Genomic DNA, 27,571 nt, shown 5'->3' with positions numbered 1-27,571 from the left:
AGTTATTCCTTTGAAGCGGTGGACAGAGAGGACCTCAGCACTCAGTTTTCACAGGTATCAGCCCTTTCCTTGGATTATTCCTGAAATAGAGGCGTGGAGAGGCTTTTGAGCGGCTCTTGCTGTCAAAAGCACATGTGTGGTGGGCAGTATTTCGGGTGACAGCACTACTAGAGACCAGCTGAGCAGCCTGAAGTTGAAATTTCAATCTAATTAATTGACTGAAGAAGCTAAAGACCTGAAAGAAAGGTTTAACTCTTTGCTACCCATAAGCTACTTCTAGGATCATGTCCATACCCTTGAAGGACTGAGAGGGGCTGAAAATAAAAGGATGGGTGTGGGGGTTCAGGAAGCTGACACCTACTTTGGTGGAAAGAGTCGCTGTGAGGTGTATGACGGGGAATCTTGTCAGTCAGAGAGGTCAGATTCCTCAATTATGTCTTTTCCAGAAAAGAAAAGGAATTCAGGTAGAGAAATGAGGTAAAACTCTTAGTCTATGTTGTCAAGTCTTGTATCCAAGTAATGCATTTTCTTTACGTCAAATGAAATGCAACTTTCAGGATCCCATTGAGCCAGTGAGAAATTCAATCTCAGCCATTGTTTGTATCTCCTCCCCTGCTTTAGTTATAAGCATCTGGGAGGCATATGTGTTGCATGAGAAAGAAGGGGGAGACGTCTGAATCAGGCAGTGTCATTAAAACTAGTCATTAGACAAAAGATGTCAAATTACAGTGTCTAAAGATAAGTTTACTTCTTACCCAGTTTAAGGTGGCCAGGTGTTCTTCGGCCAGGGAGCTGTTTTTGGCAGCTCTCCTTAGGTGGTAACTCAGGGATCTGGGCTCCTTCCATCATCGGCTCTTCTAATCATTGTCTAGTCTTTGCAGCCCTTTGCTTTCTGCTACCCAGACCAGAAAGACGTTGGAGGTGGAAATGGAGAGATCATAGGGACATCTTTAAGACCAGGCCTAAAAGTGGTGTATGTTACTTAAGCTCACATTCCATCAGCCAGATTTAGTCACTTAGCTCTGGTAAGATGTGAGGGTGGTGGCAGAGCAATAGCGTGGGTCTATGTGCCTGGGAAGGAAAGGTGAAACCGAACTGTAAGGAATAAATTTCTGTTAAGCCACCTTGTCTATGGTAATCTGTTATAACAAGTCCAAACTAAGAAATTAATCATTTCAAATTATGATGCATTTACTCAAAATAAGTCATACCAAATTCACTTATTTTCCCTTTCGAGTTGGAGTATTCTATTGTCAGAGCAGGGGACTATCATAGACCTGGTTCAATTTTGATTTGTTTGAAGGCCTCAATAGCTATATATCTTGATGGATTTGAAGTCACCAGACTATTAAATGTAGAGTGCTAAGACAGAGCTTTGCTAAGTGTTTATTAATAATAAATTGCTCTTACCTGTATAAATTCTGAAGCAACAGAAAAGTAAATGCAAATGTCAACCCAACAGAGAAAAAACCCCTCAGCTTTGTTTTTGGTAAAACTGATGGAAGACTATGGTTGGTAATGTGCCCACAATCTATCCCCTAATTATTCCTAATATTCCAACACCCTGTCCAGACTGGACCGTTGCAGGTTTCCCCCTAGGGGGCACCTCAGGGCTTGGTGGAAGAGATTTAACGTGTCCTGAGCAGAGAGACTGAGAAAAACTTCAAAGAACTCAGAGAGGATTCAGGCAGCATTTTCAGTGCCTTCCCCAAAATTCACCAAGCATGGTTAGAAGTAGATGGAGTGGGCTAAAAGTGGTAGACATTATAATCCTGACATTTCTGGAAGGGCAGAAATTCTTATTTTACCAGCCAAGTTAGGTTTGCAAGGAGAGAAATAGAGTGGTTACTTCTGGCAAAAATGGATGAACCTCGAGTTGGTCTTCTCTTTTTGTGGCTGTTTCGGTCTGCATTTTGCTATTGGATTCATATGAAGATGTAGAAGGAATGTGTATCTCTTTTGAAGTTGTTTCCAAAATAGGAAGAATAGCTGACATGACAAACTATGGGACTCAATTAAAAATTGTCTCAACTGAGTGCAACACAGGCTGGACTCTCCTAGAAACACTTAAATAGCAAAATATCAACGCTTTTATTTAGGTTAAATTTTTTTCAAAAAAAAAAGAAACTCCATACACAATGCAACTGCTCAGATACAAGGTTGAGACAGACAGCTTTGACATAAATTTTTATAAAAATGTTCCAGGGGTTTTATTTCATCCGAACTTAATATGACAACTATTATGTGTCTGCTAAAAATGTTAATGCAGTCTCCAGCTGCATATGTTCAATAAATGATTGCTTAGAGTGTATTCCATGGTAGGTACAATGCTGGATCCTGGGAGCTGATGGTAGCACTGTGTCTGGAATAATCTGTCCAGTGAAGGGCACGTACTTTAAGAGAAGAATTAATTAATTAAAGCGGAGCATTGGTAGGTGGAGACTTAATTCTGTTTCTTTAGGTTTCCATGAGGCAACTTCTATGGGAATAATATTTGAGAATTTTATTGTTAAATACTTTACCTGGAAATGACAAAAGCACTGATGTAACTAGCTTAAACAATAAGGAAATTTAGTGTCTTTCATAACAATGATAATAAATTCAAAGGTAGTTCAAACATGTCATAACTGGAGTAAGGGACCAACATCTCTGCTCTACTTCGAACTCTTCTAGCCTCTAGGTAGAAGCTTTTTCTTCAAATCCGCTCCTCTTGTGGTTAGAAGATGGCTACCATCTGTCCTGGGACAAAATGCTTCCTCATTAGAAAATCTCTCTTCTAACCAGTTAATAAAAGTTCTCACATTCCGTCTAATTAAGCTAATATGTATCCTGCACCCATCCCTGGTCCAACAGCAGGCTCTAGGATAATACCATGAACTGATTGGCTTACGCTTACATTCTGGAACCAGTCACTTGCAAGGAGATGAGAATATAACTCTGACTGGCTTGAGTTGAGAAGAGAATCAGTTTCCTAAGACATTTAGGCAACATGAAAGAGAGGGGCTTTTGTGAACAACATCAGGGCTCTTTTTGAAAGGAGGAGAATAGTAGAGATGAATGCCATATAGATGCTAAATATAGTCAGAGGAGAAAGAAGGTCTTACTGGGTGGGTGAGTTCGGGGGGAAGAGAAACTAGGTAGCTTTCCTTTCTCTTTGAGGGAAATCGGCCCTCTCCTAATGGTGGTACCTTTCTTTTTGTGGTAATAGCTATAACACTTACCCTTAAAGCCCTGCACGAAATGTAGGGCTTTAAGGGTAAGCCCTGCTTCAGTCGTCCTACTTCTCTGTATCTGTGTCATATAAAGTCAATTAGGTAGCGCTTAGTAGGTAAGGCCCAGGTTCTACTCTCCACTGTATGTATATTTACTGGAAATAAACCTGGCTATTTGATCATCATCAGTTGTATTCCTGTGTCTATTTCTAATTAATTCATAACCAGTGGGAGGCATGATTATCACCCCTAAACACTTGCTCTCTGGAGCAAGCCAGAATCTAGAGGACTCCGGGAACTCTGTCACACAGAGAAAATGTAGAGTTCAATGTTGAAACATTCAGTTGCCATCAAATATCTAGATATGTCTAGATATATCAGATATTCAGGAAGTTCAAAGGGTGTGAATTTTCACAGGCATAGTTGTGGAGAAGGCTGTTCTGCTAGTAAGGAGAACCCTGTCATTGGAAGTATTCATGAACAGGCTGGATGGCAATCTTTCAAGTGTGCTTTAAAATGGAATTCTGCACATTTGGGAAGTTGAACACAGTTGTTTCTATAACATGATCCAACTTTTAGTTCTATGTATTTCTGCTTTGTAGATATTTTAAACCTATGGTTTTCAAAGTGTGGTCCCTGGAGCAACAACAGCATCACCTCAGAGGTTGTTAAAAGTACATATTATCAGATTTCACCCTAGACGCCAGTTATGGATTGAATTATGTACCTCTGCCAAAAAGAAATGTTGAAGTCTTAACCCCCTAGTACATCATAATGTAAAATAAGGTCATTGAAGATGTAATTAGCTAAGTCAAGGTCATACTGGAGTAGGATGGGAACTTAATGCAACATGACTGGTGTCATTAGAAAAAGAGAGAGACACAAGGCATCGATAAGCAAGAGGAGAATGCCATGTGATGGTAGAGGTGGGAATTGAAGTTATGCACCTTCAAGCCAACCAAAGACGGCCAACAAACCACTGGAAGCTAGGAAGAGGCAAGGAAGGATTCTTTCCCACCCAAGGAAGGTTTCAGAGGGAGCGTAGCCTTGCCAACACTGATTTCAGGCTTCTAGCCTCCAGAATTGGGAAAAAAGAATATATTTCTCTTGTTTTAAACCATCTGATTTGTAGTCATTTGTCATAACTGCCCTAGGAAACTAATGCACCAACTAAATCAGAAGCTCTTACCTTGCTGCCCAGCAATCTGTGTTTAATCAGCCCTCCAGATGATTCTGATGCAGACTAAAATGTGAGAAGCCCTGATTTCTATTCTAGATGTAGACTGATGCCTTGCACTCAAATACACATGTGAATGAATTGGGGACTTTGTTAAAATGCAGATTCTGATGCCATTAACCTGAGGTAGGGCCTGAGATCCTGCATTTCCAATAAGCGCCCAGGTGATACTATATTGTTGGTCAGAGGACCACCCCTGAGGGACAACGATCTTGAGCAGGTTTATCCAACAGAACTTTCTGGAACAATGAAGATGACCTATATCTGTACTGCCCAATAAGAAAGTCACCAGCCAACCGTAACTACTAGACCCTTGAAATGTGGCTATTCTGAGAACTGAACTTGAATATTTTAAAAAAAATATTTATTTATTTTTAATTCCTTTGCTTTTGGCTGCGCTGGGTCTTTGTTGCTGTGTGGGCTTTCTCTAGTTGCAGCGAACAAGAGCTATTCTTGGCTGCGGTGTGCAGGTTCCTCGTTGCAGTGGCTTCTCTTGTTGCGTAGCAGACTCTAGACTTGTGGGCTTCAGTAGTGGCCTGTGGGCTTACTTGCTCCATAACATATGGGATCTTCCCAGACCAGGGATCCAACCAGTGTCCCTGCATTGCAAGGCAGATTCTTAACCACTGGACCACCAGAGAAGCCCTGAACTTGAATACTGTACTTAAGTTTGACTAACTTGAACTTCTATAGCCACATGTATTCAACAGGGCAAATCACCATCTCCTTGTTCCTAGATTCTGCTGCCTTGCTTTGCAGAGCTAACAGAGCTCCTGACTTTTATCTGCATCATCCCTAATTTAGTAGTCAGGACTGGTGGTAGAGTGTACCATGCAAGATTGTGTATGTACACTTGATAGTACATACATATTAGGAGCCACTGGAGAACATAAAATAAATAGATTACAGGGTCTTTGCCCTTAAGGAACTTCCTGTTTATAACTGATTCTCATTGTATGTCTACCAGTTCCTGCCAAGCCTGAAAGTGTTAGTTCAATGTTAAAGGGGGGTGGGGGTGGAATTAAGCAATAATTAGAAGAGATGATGCTTGGCAGGGGCTTTTTTATCTCAAGGCTACCAGATTTTGTTCATGGAATTTGAGAACATGAGTGATTTGCATATGTTGCATAAATTTGCATCTTGTATTCAAGCGACCTGACTCCAAGTCTATGAAGTACAATTTAATTAATTAGTGGAACCTACTAGTGTTGTATTCAGAACAGAATTCAGGGCACCACACATTTGAAAGAGCTAGCTATTGACAACAATTCAGGAGATTTCAGACCAGGTCAGGAGACAGAGAGAAGAAGCAGGATTTCACAGAGGAAAGGGAAAGAGAGAGATGAGGAGCTTTGCTGTCATCCCCACACCCCTGCCTCTGCATACCTCCAGCCTTTGTGTCTTGGGTGGTTTATTTTCCACAAACTGCACTAGGTCAAGTGAAGTCCCACAAATGAATGGGACTAGAATTTTGTGCCAACTAGTGTCCATTTCCTTGTCTTTGGCATATTCCACCCGCCTTTGCCTTGCTTCCTTTAGCCTTCAGCTAAAGTCTGCATGGGTGTCAGCAGACAGTTTTGAAGAGAAAAGATAGAGTAAAAGAGAGGGTGTTAGGCCCTGGAGATAGAAACTTAAATAACACAGGATCCTTGTCACAAAGGAGCTCAGCACTACAGCAGGGGAGCTGGACCAATGAGCAGTCACTACCTTGCCATGAGCAAAGAAAAATGATGAAGGTGTGTCCCAGGAAGTGCAGGGCCAGAGGAGACAGAGAGAAGCTCTGCTCGTGTGGAGGGGTGGGAGGAAAGTTTTCACACAGGAGGAGCTTAAAGAAAGAGAAGGACTGTGGGTGGGGTAGTAGATTCCAGGCAGAGAGAACAGCATGTGCAGAAACAGCATGGTGTGTTTAGCAAACTCTAAGTGTCACTAAAAGGGAAGAGGAGAAAGGAGGACAGGTGAGGTACAAAATCCAGATCAGCCTGTAAATGCTGTGTTAACTTTCTTTCAAGGGCAAGGGGGAATGGAAATACAATAGGCACTTTGGTCCACCTCACCCAGGAAAGATAACAAGCCAAAAATCCAAATAGAAATGCTAAGGCATTTCCCCCCAGTGACATTCATCCCCTCCTAGAATCTCCTTACCTATGCTTGCTGTAAATCTACCCTTAACATTTCCTACACTTGCCCCTTGCTAGAAGAACCTGAGATTTGTATGACCCAGGTTGACTAGAAGCAAGCACTTAAACAATGTAGGGTCTGTTTGCTGCCTGTAACCAAATATACCCCCCAGCCTGCTGGGTGGCCTGTACTGGTCAGCTGTGCATGTGTGCTCAGTCACTTCAGTCGTGTCTGACTTTGCAATGCTATGGACAGTAGCCCAACAGGCTTCACTGTCCACGGGATTCTCCAGGCAAGAATATTCAAGTGGCTTGCCATGCTCTACTCCAAGGGATCTTCCTGACCCAGGAATCGAACCAAAGTCTCCTGCATCTCTTGCGTTGCAGGCAGTTTCTTTGCCCACTGAGCCACCTGGGAAGCCCAGCGGTCAATTAAGTAGAGCTAAAGTCTCTGATGCTGGGAAGGATTGGGGGCGGGAGGAGAAGGGGACGACAGAGAATGAGATGGCTGGATGGCATCACCGACTCGATGGACATGAGTTTGAGTGAACTCCGGGAGTTGGTGATGAACAGGAAGGCCTGGTGGGCTGTGATTCATGGGGTCGCAAAGAGTCGGACATGACTGAGCGACTGAACAACTGAACTGAAAGGGTCATCTGGGCTTCCCTAGTAGCTCAGCTGGTAAAGTAATCCACCTGCAATGCAGGAGACCCCGGTTCGATCTCTGAGTCAGGAAGATCCCCTGGAGAAGGAATAAGTCTACCCACTCCAATATTTTTGGCTTCCTTTGTGGCTCAGATGGTAAAAAATATGCCAGCAATGCAGGAGACTTGGGTTTGATCCCTGGGTTGGGAAAGTCCCCTGGAGGAGGGCATGGCAACCCATTCCAGTATTCTTGCCTGGAGAATCCCCATGGACAGAGAATCCTGACAGCCTACAGTCTATGGGGTCAAAAATAGTCAGATAGGACTGAGCGACTAAGCACAGCACAGCACAAAGGGTCATCCATAAATGATCATGACAAGCATCTGAAAGATTCCCCTCAGATCAGCTTACCTCTTTGCGGTGCTGTTTACTCCCTTTTTCTTCTGAAACCTCAGAATCAAATGTGGAACCTGTGTGCAGCCCCAGAGATCCTGCGGATTCATCTGGTCTACTCAGTCACCAAACCTGAGAACCACAGATCTCCCCATCACTGCCAGGCTGATAGGATGGCTCAAGGATAGAGACTAAGTGTGGTGCTTAAGAAATAAACATTTCAAGATCAGCTGAAGCCATTGTGTATACCTCCCAAATCACATTCCTTTCCTACCTCTCAAGAAGTATTCAGTTCCTGAATGTGTTCATCACACCAAATTCTTGCCTTTATAAGGTTACTGTGATATACTGTTTTAAATATTTCTAAAAATGTTACCCAGTGGTATCCTGGTAAATATTTAACAGCATTTACTAGGGAGGTTCTCCAAGGAGGAAGAAAAAAAAAGACCTGACTTAAGGCATCTGCCAATTTCTATGGTGTAAGCATTCCCACGATGGCCAATTTCAAGCTACTGCATGATGTGAGCACACGAGGATCTCGGGAGAGATGAGCGCACTATATGTGAGTCAGTTCCAGCATCTCACTGATTTGTTATCATGCTCTGGGTCCTCTGGTAACTTGATTTTTTTAAATAGAAATCACACAAACGTTTAATAGCATATTATACATGGGAGAGACCCAGGAAAACTGAGTAACACACCAAAATGGCTGAAGCCCTCCCCTTAGTTACCATCTTCTGCTAAAGACTATAATATCTTGGGAGAGATTTTTCATTGGCCTGATTTGGATCACCTGCCATTCCCATGTTCAATCATTCCCATGATACCCATGGATCACCTGCCATTCCCATGTTCAATAGAAGGATGGGCTGCCATGGTAGACAAGCCTGCTGCCTAATCCCTCATCTGTAGTCAGAGAGTTGGTCCAGGGGGGGTTTTCATTATGTTATAATCATACAGTGATATTGTGACTGGCAAACCTGCTAAAACTACCTGGAGGGTGGAAGATCATATCCACTCAAGGAGGGATCTTGACAAATGATAGACTCTCCCGTGGCTATAGAAATAGCCAACTCTGTTTCTCTAGCCTTCCTTATTCCTCTTCACTTCTAAACTGGTACTGTATTAAGAGCACCTATCACTAATTGTCAAATATCTTATGTTTCCTGCTGAATTCTGTTCAAAGTTAATGATTGTATCTCTGCTTTCTGTGTATCCTCTGTAGTCCCTAGCAGAGAACTGAGCTTATATTAATACAAGGCATCTGATAAATATTGATTCTTAGAACCTGTGGCCTGCTATTTCAAATGGGAGATTTTTTCAATCCATTCCTATTGATTTCAACCATAGTTTTAACTCAGAACTTTGACATTTTAATGAGATTCTGGAGATAATAACATTACCAAAAATGCATATGCTGCTGCTGCTAAGTCGCTTCAGTCGTGTCTGACTCTGTGCGACCCCAGAGACAGCAGCCCACCAGGCTCCCCCATCCCTGGGGGAGCAAGAACACTGGAGTGGGTTGCCGTTTCCTTCTCCAGTGCATGGAAGTGAAAAGTGAAAGTGAAGTCGCTCAGTCGTGTCCGACCCTTAGCGACCCCATGGACTGCAGCCTACCAGTCTTCTCCGTCCACGGGATTTTCCAGGCAAGAGTACTGGAGTGGGGTGCCATTGCCTTCTCCGAAAAATGCATATAGTGCATTGCAATTTAGGAATCACTCTCACGTTTCTTGGTCCTTACAACTGGATAGAAGGCAGGTACTTTCCCCATTTTATAAATGAAGAAACTGGGGCTCAGTGTGGTTAAATGTCTTACCCAAAGTAGACCTGGCTTTTTAAGTGGCAGAAACAGATTAGCTAACTGAGCTTTGGGAGGAAAGATTTCTATCACAGCCCCTGGAGAGGGCTGAGTGTTGTAGGAGGTGTGGTAAGGGACTCTTCTGGAAAGAACACTCTTGGGGGGCTGATCTTGAGAAGCTTTGATTGCCTCTCCATCCATGAATGGATCAGCCTATGGAAACTCCATCTATGGTTGGGCATTTGCCGCCTGGAACATGTGTTCAAAGCCTGGAACTGAAGCATCTTTGTGGCCCCGGACGTTACTGAGGAGAGATTCAGCCCACGTTTAAATGCCAGATGATAGAAGCAAGTGGCCAAGCCGTGCAGGCATTTTTGCCAAGTTGGAATGGGAGCAAGTGTGACTACGCCAATGGGACTAGAGGTGGCAAACAATTCATGTCTGGTTGGAACCAAGCACCATGTTGGCGATAGCACTTCAGAACAAGCAAGGGTGACCATAAACCCGTGTTCCAAGGAGCCCTGTAAAGGAATGAGCTGTACACACTTCTGTTATTTAACAGGAGTTCACCAGAGAGGCCCATCTTTTGACCTCAGCGAAAACAGAAAGGTTGTCCATGTCACTGTCAGGCCTTCCCTGCCTGCTGCTACCCCGGCAGAAGCTTGTAAAGGCAGAACTTGGGGCCCCAGACATCTTGTTTCTGTTGCTTTTGCCAGAGAGTTGCTCCAGAGGAGGTTTGCATTGTGTTATAATCACATGGTTTGCAAAATGATAGTTAAGAGTCTGTTAGCATTTCCACCCCAAACCTCATATTTTCAGCTGCTCACAGTGACTCAAATATAAGAATTCTCTTTAGGCTGAAATTTGGCACACAGGGTCTCAGGCCCAGCTGGGGAGCAATTTCAACCTTTTTTGGGACCGGATTTCAATAACATCCATTTGGCTGTTTTTGAATAACAGCAGAAGCACAACAGAAGAGAAGTTAGCATTTTTATAGCAAAATGTTGCCATTATGTGACTGAAAAAACTGGTATTGGGGGTAAAAAGGAAACCCACCCTAGCAACTCTCAATAAACCCTGGCAGGTGATTAGCCTTTAAGTGGACTAAGCATGTGTATTATTTTCTTAAATCTGTATTAAAAAAAAACCCAACCACTAGTCTGTTGTTCAGAACTGAAGAAAGATTTTGTTTAATAACATATTGTGTTTTTGAAAAGCAAAGTTGACTCAGGAACAATGACACATACCAGTGGATATTGAATTTCTGCTACACCCACTCCTTGGTGCAATTGGGACAGTGGCAAATTGTAGGGTGCAACTGAATTCCCAAATATAAAGGGAAAGAAATTGCAAAGGAGCAGGGGACGAGGGAGGGTAAGGCGGCACTGTGACTGCAAAGATGTGAGGAACACTGCTGATGATCTAAGATCAGGGACCCCAGATCTGACCCTTCCTTCTGGCAGGAGGGAGACATCAGAACTCAGGTTCTCTTCTCTGTCTCTCTGCTAATGGCAGCTCATCACATTATAAATGACAGATTCCAAGCAAGCAAAATGACACCAAATTTGTTAATGAAACATTTCAGAAAAAATTAAAAGAAAGCATAGGGAATAATATAACATACACTCATGTACCCACCACTCATTGCAAATTTGATTCAGTTTTCTCTGTGTATTTTGGGCTTCTCTTGTGGCTCCAATGGTAAAGAATCTGCCTGCAATGTGAGAGACCCAGGTTCAATCCCTGGGTTGGGAAGTTCTCCTGGAAAAGGGAGTGGCTTCCTGCTCCAATATTCTTGCCTGGGAAATTCATGGACAGAGGAGCCTGGCAGGCTATAAAGTTCATAGTGTTGCAAAGAGTCGAACACGACTAAGCGACCTTCACTTTACCTGTGTATTTATCAGCTGTTGTGATGACTTCCTTGTCTCTTAATATGAAGTTTTATTGTTCTTTGTATAGGACATTATACCTCTACTTTGTATTTCACAGAAATAATTATATGATTCTTCCTCCTCTTCCTCCTATATTATTTAGGTTTATCTAAATTCTGTTTAAAGTTATGCTTTTTCCCCTAGAAGTTCCTAAGTTCCACCACTGACAAGGGTCACCTAAATCAAGGTTGGGAACTTGAGATTCAAAAGCACTTTTCTTGGTTAGAACTAAATTAATATAATTTTCCTCAACGTCTGCCAAAATGTTGCCCCAACATACCTGAAGGACTTTGTGACTGTTCCATCACAGGGACTTATCCCAGAGTCTCTAAATTCCAGCCTTTGTATGCTTTTGCCACATCAATCTTCTGTATTTAGGAAAACTGCCCATTGGAATGGCCGTAAGCCCCACCCCTTCTGTAGAGGTCAATGCCTTTGCAAATAGAAACACTGACTTACAGGTGCCTTGATTCTCTGCATGCTACCCAGGCTCTCTCCTGATCTCTTAACTGTGACCTCTGGGACAGCATCTAACCAATAAATAAAGGGGTCAGTTTTAAGACCAGGAGATATATTTGCCCCAAGAAATCCCAATGCAACAGGCTGTAAAAGTCACAGTAGTTCCCTCTTTAGAAGCATTTCTCACTTATTTCCATCTCATAGATCCCCGATTCTGTTCAGGTATCAGGCAACCATATTCATCAGGGAGGCTGGACCCCTCCAGGCCAAGGGAAGAAATAGCATTACATACCAGCTAAGAATCTAGGCTCACGATTCCTCCATTAGTAACTGTGTAACTCTAGGTGAATCACTAAAACTTGTGTTCTCAGTTCTAGTCCTCTTGTCAGAGATTATTACAGCTGACTTGCTGGCCTTGGCAGAATTTAAAAAAGAAAATAACAAAACAGAAAACATAAACCCTAGTAACTTGTTGATGTTGTTGAGTTCCTGAGCTAACCAACCATAGGAATTTTTGTCTGCTGTATTCACTCAACCATCTCCAACATATAAAGCAATACTGGCATATAGCAGATGCTCAATACCTATCGGTTGAGTTGAATTGACTTGAATCTCAGACTTACCAAATTTCAGACAACTTGTGTTATTATGTGAGATAATGAATAACCTCTTACTTCTAACTGAAAGCATCTTGATACACTGATATGATTTGGGTAGACCAGCGGTCCCCAACCTTTTTGACACCAGGGAAACATTTAGTAAAAGAAAATTTTTCCACAGATGGGCGAGGGGGGATAGTTTCATGATGAGTCAGATGCATTACATTTATTTATTATTATATCAGCTCCACCTCAGATCATCAGGCATTAGAGCCCAGAGATTGGGGACCCCAGTCTAGAAAATACCATTCTTTTCTATGACCGTTCCTCCCATCTAAATGAACATGGTTATGAAGAGAGCTAAGTAATTACAGTGTGACTCCTTTCACACAGTTAATTCATTCAGGGTTGGATACTTAACCCAAAATGGGCCAATCATAGCCCTTCCCAAGGAGTCTGGAATTAAACTAAAGAGATTTAACTCACTCTTGCCGCTTTTTGAAATGGAAGAAAGGTAAACTTGTAGATTGTTGGCAATTGTATTTCCTATGTGTACTTGTGAGAACCACCAAAAGATTAGCAGTTAGCAAAAGGGTGGTGTGAAGCAGATTGATGGAGAAACAAAGACAAAAGATAGAGAAAGATCATGGTGTATGTGGTTCCAGTTGTTTCTGAGACCCACCTATATCTCAGTTCTTGGGATCTGGGAAAAATATGAATTTTCTCAATAAGATCTCCCTTTTCCTTGGGCAGGTTTGAGTTCAGTTCAGTTCAGTTGCTCAGTTGTGTCTGACTCTTTGCGACCCCATGAACTGCAGCACGCCAGGCCTCCCTGTCCATCACCAACTCCCATAGCTTGCTCAAATTCATGTCCATTGAATTTGTGATGCCATCCAACCATCTCATCCTCTGTCGTCCCCTTCTCCTCCTGCCTTCATTCTTTCCCAGCATCAGGGTCTTCTCCAGTGGGTCAGTTCTTCGCATAAGGTGGCCAAAGGATTGGAGCTTCAGCTTCAGCATCAGTCCTTCGAATGAATATTCAGGACTGATTTCCTTTAGGATGGACTGGTTGGATCTCCTAGCAGTCCAAGGGACTCTCAAGAGTCTTCTCCAACACCACAGTTCAAAAGCATCAATTCTTGAGTACTCAGCTTTCTTTATGGTCCAACTCTTACAACCATATATGACCACTGGAAAAACCATAGCCTTGACTAGACGGACCTTTGCTATCAAAGTAATGTCTCTGCTTTTTAATGTTCTGTCTAGGTTGGTCATAGCTTTTCTTCCAAGGAGCAAGCATCTTTTAATTTCATGGCTGCAGTCACCATCTGCAGTGATTTTGGAGCCTAAGAAAATAAAGTATGTCACAGTTTCCATTGTTTCCCCATCTATTTGCCAGGAAGTGATAGGACCAAATGCCATGATCTTAGTTTTCTGAATGTTGAGTTTTAAACTAGCTTTTTCACTCTCATCTTTCACTTTCATCAAGAGACCATTCAGTTCTTTGTTTTCTGCCATAAGGGTGGTGTCATCTGCATATCTGAGGTTATTGATATTTTTCTCTGCAATCTTGATTCCAGCTTGTGCTTCATCCAGCCTGGCATTTCTCATGATGTACTCTGCATATAAGTTAAATAAGCAAGGTAACAATATACAGCCTTGAGTTTTGAGCTGGGTTCTGCTAATTGCAGAGAAGAGACCCTAAGAGTGTTTTGTTTAATTATAGCTACGAATGTTGAGCAAACAGCACCTTACTTCCTGTAACTTACATGTACCCAAGAAAAGTAAAAATTTTATGTAAAGTATGTTATTGTTGTTGCTGTTAAGTCACTAAATCGTGTCCAACTCTTTTGTGACTCTATGAACTGTAGCCTGCCAGACTCCTATGTATGTGGGATTCCCAGGCAAGAATGCTGGAGTGGGTTGCCATTTCCTTCTCCAGGGGATCTTCCTGACCTAAGGATCAAATCTATGTTTCCTGCACTGGCAGGTGGGTTCTTTACCACTGAGCCACCAGGGAAACCCAAAGTAGAAATACCGAAGGACAAATATACTCCTGAAAGATTATTGCAAACTTTGGGAAACTTACACCAATAACAAACTGTAAGAGGCTAGTTGTCTCAAGTCTACCTTTAAGCCATCTTTCACGACCCTCTCATACCGGCTCTCTGTCTGTGTCCATACAGACATGGGGACCAGTCTGAGATCCTTCAAGCTTTATTTACAATGCTCTGCTCTGCTACCATGTCCTGGTTATTCCTTGTGTCATACTCTGTAAGTAGAAACCTTTCTATTCCAGGTGTTCAGTATTTAACTCCTGAAGTTCCCTCCCCCCTCCACCACCTTTTTTTTGGATTAGCTACAAATAGCTTCGTGGTTTTCCTTTTATTTTTCTTTGAGGATTCAATGCACCATTCCAAGATTAACTATGTCTATTAACCTTAAACTATTGCTGGGTTCCATGTTGATAATTTTTCACTAGACTGCAGGGACCATCTGGTTTAAGGCCATGACTGTTTGCCTTTTGTGCAGCTGCCTGCACATCTGTATGTTCTGATGCATCCTTTTATTATTTTCTGCTCTCCATTGCATGTTGTCAAAGGCCTGGGGACTACATCTGTTTGAGTTTTGTCTATAGGGCTCCAAGCATCAAGTAGTGTGTCAAACACTATGTAAAACAGAAAACATTATCTTTAACAAACTGGATTCATGGAGCCATGATGAATGGAAATTATGAGAGAGATTTGAATCCATGACTGGGACTGGATTCCATATTCAACTCCTAGCTAAGAAAGATTATTTTAAGTGTTCCCACAATGACCTACCATTTCAAATGCTTTGAGCTGAGACTACTCACACAGTGGTTATTTCCTTTGTATGTACTTGTTATTTAGTTGGCTTAGCTATTTAAATATTAAGAGTTTTTTTGTATTGACTTTTTAGAATTGCTCACAGATACACTCTTTAGCATGTATTCCCCTTCTTCCTCTCTTAGGCTTCCCTGGTAGCTCAGCTGGTAAAGAATCCACCTGCAATGCAGGAGACCCTGGTTTGATTCCTGGGTCGGGGAGATCTGCTGGAGAAAGGATAGGCAACCCACTCCAATATTCTTGTGGTTCCCTGATGGTTCAGTTGGTAAAACAATCCACCTGCAATGTGGGTTCCATCCCACACTGGGTTCCATCCCTGGATTGGGAAGATCTCTTGGAGAAGGGAATGGCTACCCACTCCAGTATTCTGGCCTGGAGAATCCCATGGACTATATAGGTTTCAAAGAGTTGGACGTGACTGAGCAGCTCTCACTTTTCACTTTCACTCCCTCTCTCTCCATCTACACACACACACACACACACACACGCACACACACACACACACACGCACGCACACAGGTGCTCATTTGAAAAATCAGGCCTTAAGGCTAGATCTATACTTGGCCGGCATCTTCAAGGTCACTGATTTTACTTCTTGTCTCTACTGTGCAGGAGCCAAAGAAAGTGAGTCATCAGGGTGAATAATGCTCTGTAATACTACCAGATTGTGTTGGTCTCCACTTCAGATCTCTTCGTTTTAACAGAATAGTGTTTCTCCATCCCGCCTACCCAAACAGCAGCCTGGATGGCTCAGAGGAAACAGTTAGATGAACAGTAGCATCATTTCCATAGGATGGACTATGTCCCACTCCACCTATGCAACCCCCCAAATCTAGCAGCACCCCTTACAGAAGTCCTCAGCCCAAATTCTAGTCAGGCTTTGGCTGACCGTGATTATATCTCATCACCGCCTTTTCTCTTTCTTTCTCTCCTCCTTCTTTCACCTTCCCTTCTTTCCTTTCTTCCTCCCTTCCTTTTCTCTTCTTTTGTTTTCACCCCATCCATGATTAGAAATATACCTTTCTTGATCAGTCTTCTCTTACTACTCATCCTTTTAGTTTCTTTCTATCCAAAAAAAAAAAAAAAATGGTTTGTGGCTTTAAGTTTGTCAGAAAAGGAGGAAACAAAGATAGAAGAAGGAAGACGTTTTCATATACTGGAATCTAGGAATCTAGTCCCATTTCCACAGTACCCTCATGACTCCTCTTGCAAGGACTCATTACTTTAAAAGTCACATCTGTTTGGTGGAACTACAGTGCACAGTGGCCATGATGAAAAGAATTAATGGCAGAACTGCCACTATTGAGCAGCTAGCTAATCATGGAACCAGCTACTTTATACACATATCATGAAATCCTCACAATTGAAGGAGCTTATTACCTTTATACATATGATTAAAGTGGGGTTCGGAGATATTGAGTAACTTGCCCAGAGTCACAGCCAGTAAGCAGAAAGACAGATAATATCTAACTCTATATGGTGCCAAGATCTGTGCTCTTTTGCTCAGCTGCTTTGGTGAGAGGGGAGATATTAACCAGTCTAGAATCCTAGCTTTCTGTGCCTTTCTTTTCTTGATGCTAATTTGTAGAATAACTTGAAATAAAACAATTTTATTTGATCTTTCCTGTGTTACTTCAGCCCAAAGCACCTCCTTGTTGTTGCTGATGGTATTTAGACATATCTTTTTAACTGGTGAATAATACATCTTAGATATTTTGCCAGTCCTTTTTCATGTCCTACATGTGAAGTCAGAGTTCCTCTAGACCTAAGGTAATAATATAATTAATCATTCAAATTGCGACATTTTTAAAAATGAAAAGAAGTGCTTTAATAACTTATGCTGGGCAACCTGGAGCTGCCAGAGGTAAACTGGGATGTATGGCCACCCTCTCATGACAGACCGTAACCAAGCAAGTGTCTCCTATGGACAAAGAGAGATTGATGGTCTGGCCTTAACTAAACACTATGCAAGGCAAGAGAACAGAGCTGTGGGGAAGAGACGCTAGACCAACCAAACCTAAAGCTGTCTCAGAAGCCGTTGCTGCATTTGTGGGCCTGGCTCTGTGTGCTGAGAGAGGGAAGGTAGCTAGAAATTAATCACTCAGATTTAGAATTATCATTGGCCCTGTTTTTTAGGAAGTAGTTCTTGAACTTCAATGTGCTTAAGAATCACCATCATTTTTATTTAAAATAACTTAGAGATGTTGAAACTATAGTCTGAGGTGGGCCCAGAAAACTGCATTTTAACATCCATCTCTGCTCATAGGGATTTTGATCTAGGTAATTTATGAACTACCCTGGAAAACTGTATTTTATGGTATGAAGACTTCACACACTTACTCTCCAAAGGTGGGCCTAGTGGCAGAGGAAGTCCCGGCAGGACTTAATAATGCAGGTATTTACAACATAAAGATTTGTTCATAGATAATGTCTGTTTGACCTGAATCACCATTTGATTCAAATCATTTGACTTGATAACTTCATGTTAACTTTATAATTACTTCCGACGTAGATTCTCAGGGATTCTTAGTCATGTATATGTGTGTATATACACACACACACATTCTTACTATCTTTATATTGAATTCAAAGAAAAGAGAGAACATGTTCCATGCTTTTGGATAATCACAGTAATAATAGTTGCCATTATTGAGCACTGGTCCTGTGCCAGACATTTATATATATTACCTTGAATATAAACACCCTCAGCAGTAAGTCATGTTAGCTGTTTTATAGATGATGGACCCCAGGCTCAGAGAAGGTAACTTCCTGAGGTGTCACAGCTAGTACCTGACAGACTTGCCAACTGAAACCAAATCAGCTGCCTTGCCCTTGAAATATTTAGTGAACGCATAAGCGCCATGTAAGCACTGACAAATACTTGTTGGAAGGCCACATCATGCATGTGAACTAGCATGTCTTTCTGGAGGAAGCATTCCTAGACAGAGTGAAGCCCTGAATGTGACTTTGAAAAATGCTGAGGCATCGCTGGATAAAAAAAGGCAGGATAAAGCTGATTCTCAGTTAACATTTGGAAAACTTGGGGGTACAGCTCACTGTTTTCCCGGCGGGCCTCTGGATTTATTTCTCCTTTGTTGGCTGTGCTGCTGCTCCGCTCTTTATTCGTATTTTCAAGGAAACACAAGTAAAGCGACTGTTCTTTCATTGCACTCCCTTCCTGCAGTCAGCCTGCTCCTCCAAGCACCATGGGCTGGTTCCATACGCAGCGTGTCGTGTGGAAGGGCTGGTGGCAGCTGCAAGTTGGTGTGTGACACATTGAGTAGTCATATTTCTCTTCTCTGTGGCCCTCCAAAGCCCTTTCCAACATAACTTTTCCCCATCTGTTCTCGTTTGCACTGCATAATAGGGGACAGGTTTTGGAACTTGGGATTCAAAAAAACATTAAGAGAAAATAAAAATGAGATGGAATTTGAGTAGAAAGAAACTCACTGGCTCCTCCCGCCCCCTCCTCAGTTACTGGGATCATTACCAGAGTATTAAATTGATCAAGGTTTTCCTCTAGTTGATTCTCTTTATGTGGTAGTGGGGAAATATGGGAGCATTTGAAAATCTCTTTAAGCTGTCTGCATAGCAATGAGATAGACAGCATGGCCGAGTCATTAGCAGATACAGCATCGCCTGGTACCTGACTTAAAGTTTTCCCCCATTTGATTAGAATCTCTAATAAGTTGCGTTAATTGCCTCATGCTCCCCTATAAAATGGAATGCTTGATGTGAATTTTAGAATACTTAGAGACAGTTTTCTAAAATGCCACAAGCCCACCTCTGAGCATGCAATAAATGATTTTGGCAATGATACAAACATCTTTAAATTTTAAAAGTAATAAATTTTGTCTAATATACACTAGGAAAAGAACTGCAAATGGCACAATATACCCATGATTTCACAGATATTTTTGCACAGGATGAGTCTAAACTAAGCATTTAAGTTTAAAAAGTGAACAAATTTAAAAAAGAATATTCAGCAAGTAATAATAAAAATGAATATGGCAAAACACAAACAGACATGCAAGCTTAGCAGCTTAGGAAGCAACCATAGCAGAGCAGTGGTCTTTTAATTCTTTATCTTAGGAAAATCTTTATTGTGTAGGCCTCAAGTACCCAATGTTGGATGAATCACAAAATCATGATCAGTCTAGCAGGGCTTTTGAGATTAGCCTTCTTTGAGACTCTGATTAAAGTTATGTATTTCCCCTGAAAATGCATATTACCATATACAAACACACTTCTACATATAATTTCTGGGTTTTCAGACCCACTCAGGGTCTATCTGTGGAATCTTGCAGATTGGGGGAACATAAATTCAAGGTTGTGTCCACTTACCCATTCTCTGCTTCCTTAAATTCACAGGTCAGTTAAGCCTTTAAGCTACACCTTCTATATATCTCCATGGAACACCATTTCCTTCACTGCCTGCCCAGGGCAAAGCCATCCAGCCTGCTGCCTACAATCATGTAGATAGTAAGGAAAATATCCTCTCTCTTCCCTCTCTCCTCACTTTTAAAAAATCATAAAAAGTGCAAAAAAGTTCCTTGGCTGACACTTTTGTTGCTTGTCCCAAGTCAGACCAATCAGTGTCCTTCAGAACTTGAAAAGAGAGGTACATGATATGAAGCTCATGAAAGGGTCCTTATTTGTTAATTATGCAGAGAAGAGTGCCAGGTGCAGAGAGGTGATCTATAAATGTTTTTGATGATATTGAACCCTTCACCAAACTCCTTCAGAGCTGAAAATGCTCTGTTCTAGTAAATTATTCTCATAACCCATTTCCACCCTCTTCCCCAAATGCCCAGTCATTTGTGAGAAAGCCAGTGGTAGTATTACTAAGAATAATGGTGCCCACCTGCACTGAATGAATATATCCCAGGCACTGTACCTCCTCCACTGCAGGTTATATGCTCCTTCACTTAATATCTCCAGCTCCCTCATGAGGCAGGTAGTATTATCTTCTCATTGTGCAGATAAGGAAACTGAGGCTATAGAGTCAGAAAGTGCTAGAACCAGTATTCAGAACCAGGACTGCCTCACTCCAGACCTAACAATTGTTTCCTCTAAATGCTAAACTTTTTCCTTTTCAAAGAAGTGAAACATATTACCCTGACCCTGTCTTTCTGTTGTTTCCTTTTTCCTCCATCCTGCTATCTCCAATAATTTTTGTCCAATTATACTAGCCAATACAGATGTATTATCTCTCCTTCTTTTTAAACTCAAATAGCATATGATCCAATTTCCTTTTTTCCCTCCCAATTATCACTATATTGAGCTCAGTTCATAGCAATACATGAAGAATTTCCTTATTATTATTTTTTATGATTACAAGTTCTTTTTATACTCCCACATTATGTATTTCATCTTCTCTAAAATGTTTAGCAAAAAGAATAACATAAGGCTTACACTCAATTTCCCTGTTCACATATAGAGAATTTTTCCTGTTTTCACCGACTTTGCTTAGGGCTCCACCTAACTTCCAGAGGAAGTTCAGAGTATACAGTTTAAGGACTGACTCTCAGCAAATTAGTACCTGTGGAACCACTCAACCAGCAGATGGTTGATCTCTAGGCCATTTACCCTTAAGCCTTTCCCTGGAATTTCCAGGAACATTTTCTTTCTCCCTATCCCTAACCACCCCTCCCCTCGATGCACTGTCAGGCATGCCCACCACAAAGCCCCCTGATTTTAACCTTTCTAATGGTCTGCACCAGTTCCATCTTTGCTGCCACTTTATTTCTTCTTCACATTTCTTTGGAAGGTTAACGGCTGGAAATCTAAAATAGCCCCTCTTTAGGAAGTGGTAAATTCTCTTGGAATAATAGAAACCAGCCTGGAAAGAGCTCTTGATTCATCAGCATTTTCAATGAATTCAAAACCCGAAAGAAGGAATAATATGCATAAAAATTCAAGATGGTAGAATGAACAGTGACCAAAACATGATAAATTAATATGGATACTGTAACCTTTAAGTATGAACCATATAAAATATCTCAAGGATAAACAGAAGCACCCACCCTCCATTTCTCTTCTTCACAAATTCACATCCTTTCTCCTCTTTTAAATTGTTTTTAGATATCAGTTATGTAGAAAAGAAGAAGGAGCAGAAGCAGAAGAGCCAGAACTGCTCCTCTTCATAGTAATAAGGCTTTGTCTTCACAGGAACTCAAGTTCAGTTCAGAAACTTTCAAACGTGGTTTTTTAAAGGCTTTTTGTGAGTCAACTGTTAGTGAATCACACAAAAATGGCCTTTATTAATAAGCATACTCTCTTCATTATAAAGAAAGGAAAGCCTCAGAATAATTCGCCAAATGTTTAAAGAGAAAACAAAAAACAATGTGGTAAACATATCAGGACTTGATGAGCTGTCTAGGTAATTGGTTGTTTCTGTGCACCTGGTTCCAAAGACAATATTTAATGTATAATCTGTTTCATTTTGCTTGGGGGAGTAAGTGTAACCCTACCCCCTGGATCACATCTGCATTAAAATTAGGGGAGGCAGTCTTGTTTCACTGAGTGGAAATTTATGCACATGAGTTGTCTTTTACATGGAGACAGCAATTATACCCCTAGAAAGGCAGTCTGTGGGAGAAAATGACATATTCAATGCTGGGGAACAAAAGCCTAATGCGAAGGGGACATTAACAAGGTTGGGAACCCCTTCCCAACAATTAACATGATCATTTACAAAATCTGCAATCTATAAAATTATTTTAAAAACATGTTTTTCAAACAATGTGTTTTTCTCCTTCCTTCTCAAAAAGAAAGAAAGAAAGAAAAACATATTCAGCAGCAACCATGCAGAATCTATTCTGCTGTAACAAATGTTTTTAAATCGCTTCAGATATATTTCAGAAGAACTGAAATAAACTCGAGAGAGTGGTAGATGACCCCTGGTTTAACAGCCTTATGAGGACGGAGGGGAAAATGTGGCCAAGAATTTTTCATTTTTATGTGAGGAAGTTGTGGTGTTTGAAAGTAACAATTCCTAATCAGAGTTCTTAAACACAGGAAGATTGCAAACAGCATTGCAAATAAAAGTCTTTATTAGCTAAAACTGATTTTGAAAAAATGATTTGTTGGTTGACTTGTTAAAAAGGACAAAGCTGGAGCCATTAAAATGGATTTAAGTTTTGTTTCTTTTCTCCATCTTCTCCAGAGACTCTAAGAAAGGGATGAAAGAAGATGTGTTTTTGACCTTCATTTCCCTGTGCCCTCTCTAACTTCATGCTTCCTGAGAATATATAAACTACCAATGATCATGTTTTACTTCATGTACTAATTGTATCACCAGTAGAAAAATATAAGTCCTGCTTAACTAAAATAGGTTTCCATAAATCAATTTGTTTTTGACATTTTCTAAGTTTTAATACCTGATCTTAATTTTTGGTGCATTTTATTATCGTTTGAATAATTCTGCTCTATATTGATTAACTACCTCTTCACAGGGGATTCACTCAAATTCTTTAAGCCTCTATTTCTCCTACAGTTAAAAAGTAAAATGGAAGTGGAACCTAGTGACCTGGTTTCATCAACAAATCAATGGCATCAACTTCACTTACCACCATGACCAACAATAACAAACATGGGTGAGGGTGGAGTATGGTTCAGTTCATTTCAGTCGCTCAGTCGTGTCCAACTCTTTGTGACCCCATGAACCACAGCATGCCAGGCGTCCCTGTCCATCACTAACTCCCGGAGTTCACCCAAAGTCATGTCCATTGAGTCGGTGATGCCATCCAACCATCTCATCCTCTGTCGTCCCCTTCTCCTCCTGCCCTCAATCTTTCCCAGCATCAGGGTCTTTTCCAATGAGTCAGCTCCTCGCATGAGGTGGCCAAAGTATTGGAGTTTCAGCTTTAGCATCAGTCCTTCCAATGAACACCCAGGACTGATCTCCTTTAGGATGGACTGGTTGGATCTCCTTACAGTCCAAGGGACTCTCAAGAGTCCTCTCCAGCACCAGAGTTCAAAAGCATCAGTTCTTCAGCGCTCAGCTTGCTTTATAGTCCAACTCTCACATCCATACATGAGGGTGGGGTATGGAGGGAGAATTAAATGATATCAAAATTAAAAGAGACTTAATAATAGGCCAAACAACTAAATGATATAAGCAGGCATTGTCTGGATCATGATTTGATGAAAGACGTTTCTGAGAAAATCTAGGCAATTAGAATCTGAACTGGAGATATACCAAGTAATCACTAATTTTGTTAGGTATGATAGTCGCATTATGGTTGGGTAAAAAAATGTCCCTGTATATTAGAGATACTTGCTGAAAAAGTAGGAATGGAATGATGTGACAGCTGAAGTTTACTTCTGAATAACACTTCTTTCCCCTGCCCACCAAAAACAGGGTGTGTAAGGGGGCATGGGAAATAAATGAATCAAGTCTGGCCTAATCTTGATAGTTGCTTAACCAGGCACTAGGTTTATGGGGTTTGTTATTCTATTTTCTCCTTTTATGTTTGAAATCTTTCTTTAAAAAGAATCTATAACATCACGAAATCCTCAAAAAAAAAAAAAAATTGAAAAACAGTAAGAAGAGATAAGTGGAGGCTGTACTACATTTTTCTAAACTCTCTTCAAAATAGAAGATTCCATCATTCTGTTTCAAAGTCTAAACAATGATCACTGTAAATATAATAAAGTGATTTTTGTTTTGATTTTAAAAAACAAATAGTACCTACTAATAATTAGGGCTATGTTCTGAATATTAAATTTACTGGTGCCTAATACATAAAACTGAAAATTAAGTAGAAGCAGACAATTCACAGTAGAAGACCTTCTGATGAACATTTGATTTGTCAACAAATCTTTGCTTGATTTGTCAACAGGGAACCCCAACCTTTACCAGCAATAGAGTAAGCTTTTCTAAATTCAAAGCTCATCTCAGCTCTTTGAGAGGTTGTATGGAATAGCCTTTGCTGTGTGTTCAATCAGATCAATAAATTGCCTTTTTCCTCTCTCTTTACCAAATGGGTTATGTGACCATTTTCTATCCAGGAATAATCGCTGTCATCAATATCTTTTCCTTGCTGCTTATGTATTTCTTTTCCTTTCCAAGTTATACTGATGAGTATAACATCTTTAGCTGCTGAAGAGTGATAGGTTTACTTTTTTCATTCCACATTGGATCTCTAGGTTAGAAACTGGAAGATTTGGTAACCTTTTGTACTCTGTGGTGAAGCACTTGGGGGAACTGAGTCATAGTTAAACTTAAGACTGTTAATTAACACAACACTGTGAATCAACGATAAGTCAATAGAAAAAGTTAATATCAAACACAAAAAATTCAGACTGTTCGCTGGCTTAAAAACTCATGGTTGTCAAAAAGAAAAATGGAGTGAGCCTTGAGTACATTTTACATACCTTAGTATACTTGGCAAAATGTTGATGTTACCTTTTACAAGGGTGGGTGAACTTGACTCAACATAACTTACCTGGATACTTAGAAAAATCAAAGCTTATTAAAATAATTTTTATATTACTAGTAGTAAATAAGGTATTATTTGTGGAGCTTTAGAATGAAATTGGTGAACTGTTTCATCAAACTGCAAGGAACTTCATAGACTGCCCCTCATCCTTAGTGATTTCTTTAGTAAAATAGAAATGAAGAGTCCCCTTGAAGAAAAGCAGCCAGTCCCACTGAAAAAAATCTGGGAAATAATAAGTGGAAACCAAGTTAATCTTTAAAACTTGTTTATAGATTGGATTTTCTACCTGGTCAGTGTTCAACAGGAAAGAAAAATAGAAAGTTCTTTATATTCTTATCAATAAAAAGAACAGTAACATTCCAATGGAATAATAGGTAAAGGGCATTAAATAAAAACAAAATTGAAAAAATACAGTTGATATATTTATGAACAAGGTACAACCTCATTAGCAATCAAAAGAATGCAAATTAAAACACAGAAGTTTTTAAATTCCCAAGTTGGCAAGGATAACAGAGGGTCTGGTGACAAAGACACCAAAAGGTGTGCTGAGATGGACCCACAGTCTTAAGTCAGTGAAAAGATCATACTCTCAGAGAGTATCTACTGACCTGAGAAAATGCTCATATACAACTTGAGTAAGAGAAAACTACGTTATTTCCTTGTAATATATAAATATGCACAGAAAAGACCAAGAGAAAATTATCCAAAATATTTTATCTATTTATATCATAAATAGTACAATTAAGTGATTTTGTCTTATTTGAAATATTTTTTTCTATTTCCTCTGTATATTTTCACAGTGAATATTGCATTGTTTTATTTTTGTTTCAGATAGATGTATTTTTATTATAACAGTACCAGTAACTTCAAAATTTTTAGGAAATACAACATAAGAATAAAAAATGTAAACACGACTGAACTGAACTGAATGTGCTCAGGGTATCTTTTGGAGATAATGAAAATGTTTTAAAATTGATTGTAGTGATAGGTGTAAAAATCTGTGAGTATTCTAAAAACCATTGAATTGTACACTCAGATGGGTTAATTGTATGGTATGTGATTTATACATCATAAACTTGCTGCCTGCATTGCCAAGATTACCACTGACAGCATCTTATTGCATGGGCTTCCAAACTCATTTCTGTGCTCATACATATCTGCTTAAAGATTAAATCAGATCTTACCATGCATATCACTTAAAAAGCACTTTTAACTGCAACAAGTATAACTTTATAATCAAGAAGTATAAAGGTACCTAAAGATGATTAGGACAACCAAGTTCTGAATCCAGCCTTACTTGAAGGAGTTGAGACCTTGAGGAATCACATGACTTTTCGGTAACAAATTTTTCCTTGTAAAAGGCAGAGCTGAGACTAGATGAGATTTTTGGTCCCTTCCAATTTTAGACTTCTGTGAGTCTACACTTGAAGAGGAGAACAAAAACAGTACTAAAACGGGTTGAAACTACTTTGTAATAGCAAAGACTATTTATCAATGGGAACTGGTATTATTGGTTTGGTGATAAATAAAGAAAACAAAGGACAGAAGAGTGTATAGCATGCTATGATCTGTGTTAAAGTAAAAGAGAACAGGTGTAGTTTTGCTATGTTTACAGAGTTTCTGTATTGAGAGGGTGGGTGACTGGGAAACAGGTGATTCTGAAATTTGCATTTCCTTATACAATATATCTTTTTGTACTTACATATTTTGTATCTTTTTTTTAAAAAACAAAATTATTATTAGGGAAAAAATCTTGTCAACAAAGGAGCATAGATGTCTTGGATGGAATGATAAATGACCTTAAGGAAACTTGTCACTCACTCCTTTGCTTAAACCCCTTTAAGCACTTCATCACTTCCCTGGCCTGATTTTGTGATACCTGCAAGAATGTCCTCTATGGTCACTTCATGATATGCTCCTTTCATTCCAGTCCCACCAGCCTTTGGACAGTTCCTAGAGAATCTTAAGCTCTTCCTTTTCAAAACATCAAACACAGCAACAGCAACTTCATATATTAAGCTTCTTAGTAATTCTAGCTTGAGTTGTGGAATTTTGAAACTGAGAGACCTCTGCAATGCAACTCACCCCTCACGTTTACACTGGAGGAGAAGCTAGGCTGAAGCTAGGCTCTGAAATCTAGAAGTTACCTGCCTAAGGTCACACAGCTAGTCCTCTGCTATATGTAATTAACCTTAGCAGCTGATCTCTGGAGTTTCATTAAACAAAAGTAGGTTAATAAAAAGGAAGCCTTTGGATTTTAGATATTGGTAGAGTGGGGCTATACTAGGACTTGGAAAATTAATTTGATTTCTTATTCATGACAATGTCTTTATGATGCCAATGTTCAGAGGGACCAGTCAGGTAAAGGGATATTCCTTAAAAATGAAAAGCCACTGTAATGCTGATTCTACCAAGAGCTACACAGTTATGTTCAAAATACACTGTTCAATTGGAGGAAGAAATTAATTTGGTTGTCCTGAGGGCATTTATCCATGAAGTAGCTTTTAAAAATCCAAATCTCCACAATGTAGCTAAATTAACTGTAGTTAAGGGAATTAGATATCCTAAAGGAAATCAGTCCTGAATGTTCATTGGAAGGACTGATACTGAAGCTGAAGCTCCAATACTTTGGCCATGTGATGAGAACTGACTCCTTGGAAAAGACCCTGATGCTGGGAAAGACTGAAGGCAGGAGGAGAGGATGACAGAAGATGAGATAGTTGGATTGCATCACCGACCTGATGGACATGAGTTTGAGCAAACTCCAGGAGCTGGTGCTGCAGTCCATGGAGTCGCAAAGAGTCGGACATGACTGAGCGACTGAACTGGCTGAAGGGAACTAGAAACTCAAGCAGCTTCAGAAT

Source organism: Moschus berezovskii, chromosome 2 (genome assembly GCF_049115385.1).
Source record: "Moschus berezovskii isolate FMDL1 chromosome 2, NW_MosBer_1.0, whole genome shotgun sequence".
Lineage (NCBI taxonomy): Eukaryota > Metazoa > Chordata > Mammalia > Artiodactyla > Moschidae > Moschus > Moschus berezovskii.
Note: the sequence above shows the minus strand (reverse complement) of the source record.